The following is a 3,185-nucleotide window of genomic DNA, read 5'->3' on the forward strand; positions in this document are numbered from 1 at the left end:
AACATACATACATACAAACATACATACATACATACAAACGTATAAACAAACAAACATACATACAAACATACATACATACATACATACATACATACATACATACATACATACAAACATACATACAAACATACATAAATACATACATACAAACATACACACAGCGTGCAAAGCGTGGCTTCATTTATTTTTAGCTCCCTTTATTCCACTGTTCGTTCTCTTGCAGGGATGTTCAAACAAAGAAACCATCGAGGAGAGAGAGAGTGAGAAAACAGGAAAGAGAGGGTGAAAAAGAGAGTGAGAGAAAAAAGGAAGAGGAGAAGTAAAAGACGGCGAGAGAAAAAGATAGAAATAGAGAGAGAGAGAGATATGTGATATTAATTATGCAAGTTATCATCGATAAAATTAAACAGCAAAGATTAGTAAAAGAAAGAGAGAGAGAGATGGAGAGAGAGAGAGATGGAGAGATAACAGTGAGAGTTAAGGTAGGTGTGTGTTGATGCAATAAATAGAATATGTAACATGATGATGATGATGATGATGAAGTTGGCGATGATGATAACGACGATGATGAAAACTTTTCAACGCCAAATCGTGCACAACATTATTTATCTCCACAACCCATCTGTATGTATGTGTGTGTATGTGTGTGTATGTATGTGTGTATGTATGTGTGTGTTTGCGTGTGTGTTCATTATGTGTTTGTACATTATGTAGGTATGAATGTAGAAAACCATCATCTTCTAATGTACACACGATATGTATACATACATGCATGCATTCATTCATACATACATACATACATACATACATACATACATACATACATACATACATACATACATACAAACAAACATACATACAGACGTAAATATACATCTCCAGGTATATGAAATACATTAGAAAGCTAATTAGGTCGAATATAGATTATATATATATCATATATATGTATGTTATATGTTGGTTACACACACACACACACACACACACACACACACACACACACACACACACACACACATATATATATATATACTTTGGTATTGGCGGGAGATAATACATTGCAAGGTTGTATTTGAATGCTTTGCTTAGCGACTTCAAGACATTTCTTTATGCTAAATAATTTTTCAAAATTTTCGAATTTTTGTTTGGAAGATTAAAAGGTTATCATTATCATTATCCTCATTATTAATATTAATAATAATAATATTATTATTATTTTGTTTATTTTTTTAAATTTTGTTACACATTTTGTTACACTACATTATTCAATCGAATAAGTTTAAATATCGTATTGTCACCATCATCATTATTATTATTATTATTATATAATTATTATATTATTATTATATTATTGTTATTATTATTATTATTATTGTGGTGATACCTTATTAGGAGAATTCATTAGCTTACATTAACTTATTTATATTATTTACGTGTCAACAAACTATGTTATACACACGCGCGCGCGCACACACACACACATACACACACACATATATATATGTTGATAATAGACCATAATTTTTACAATATTCTATAAATTCTACCGAATGCTTGGCGTTAACTAGTGAGAAAAATTGAAAAAACGAACTACAAATATATTAACGCCAAAATTCGGTAGAATTTATAGAATATTGTGAAAACATATATATATATATATATATATATATATATATATATATATATATATATATATATATATATATATATGCTTTATTATATGTATATATATACAATAGCGAGTTTTTTGTTTTTCTCACAGAAAATATTTAAGCAAATAAACTGGATAAGTGACAGTGGCATGACAAGAGGAATGTGTTCGTATATACACACAGACACACACACGTACACGTACACACAGACACACACACGTACACGTACACACAGACACACACACGTACACGTACACACAGACACACACACGTACACGTACAAACAGACACACACACGTACACACACACACGTACTCACATAGGTACGTACTTCTTATCAGAACCAGTAAACAAGGCATGAAATGTAATGCTAACAGATGTTAAACTACTTGTACACATGCGTGTTTATTTCCATACACACACACATACAAACATACATACATACATACATACCTAGATATACACACAAACAAACACACACACACACACACATACATACATATATACACAGACACAAACATTTCAGGTTCCAGTGTTTATTTATGTTCGGGGTTCCTGCACAGAAAGGTACCTCGTTGCTCCCTCCATAATACAAAATGCATTAAATCCTTGTAATAATATTGAAATGTATTGTTTTATGTAACGTTTATCTTCCGGATTGCCGGAAATCTTTACAACTTTTGCTATTAACTGATTGATAAATGTTTGTGTCTTCCCATCAGTGGACCAAATGTTTCAATGCAAACTGGTGTAAACATTTTGGTGCTATTATTTAAAGTGGCATATTTTATTATTTTTTTTTGTCAGACGTTTTTATCGCGGCGGTTCCAGGGAACCACTGTGTATTCGTCAGGTCTGCAGTTACCATCCTCGAGCAGTCCGGCTTGCTCCTTTATTACCGGAATAGCAGCTCTTTAAAAAACTCTGACTAAAAAATCATTCATTGCAGAATGTCGGGCTTGCCTTCCTGATCCCAACCTACAAGATATTCCATGGTAACCCAGCGGTTCCACCCTTGCACCCCACTTGCAATCATACTCCGTGACCACGGACAACCCCAATCTCAATCCCAAACTCGCACGAACGGCGGCATCATCCATTTTAGTACCACAGGCCGTGCTCTGGACCGCTCTCAGCCACTCGGAGCCCAACTCCTCCCAACTGCCATGCTCCTTGCTCTCTCATGCATTCAGTCGGAGAGTAGGCATAGTCGATCAATCAGGCGATTCACTGATCATGCGTGCCATTCTTTCATTCATTCATGTATGTATGTATGTATGTATGTATGTATGTATGTATGTATGTATGTATGTATGTATGTATGTATGTATGTATGTATGTATGTATGTATGTATGTATGTATGTATGTATGTACGTATGTATGTATGTATGTATGTATGTATGTATGTATGTATGTATGTATGTATGTATGTATGTATGTATGTATGTATGTCTGTATGTATGTATGTATGTATGTATGTATGTATGTATGTATGTATGTATGTATGTATGTATGTATGTATGTATGTATGT

At 33.3% G+C, this 3,185-nt stretch overlaps 1 protein-coding gene across 1 annotated transcript in view; it reads left to right on the top strand.

Moving 5' to 3' along the window:
• Positions 1-1,089: 1,089 nt before the first annotated feature.
• HELRODRAFT_192262 (hypothetical protein) overlaps positions 1,090-3,185 on the top strand; it is a gene marked incomplete at its 3' end in the record, with an annotated part of 3,883 nt that continues 1,787 nt past the window's right edge. The window contains exon 1 of the mRNA XM_009022215.1: positions 1,090-1,164. The remainder of the gene's footprint in view (positions 1,165-3,185) is intronic.

The sequence above is a fragment of the Helobdella robusta genome (assembly GCF_000326865.2).
Source record: "Helobdella robusta unplaced genomic scaffold HELROscaffold_31, whole genome shotgun sequence".
Taxonomy (NCBI): Eukaryota; Metazoa; Annelida; class Clitellata; order Rhynchobdellida; family Glossiphoniidae; genus Helobdella; species Helobdella robusta.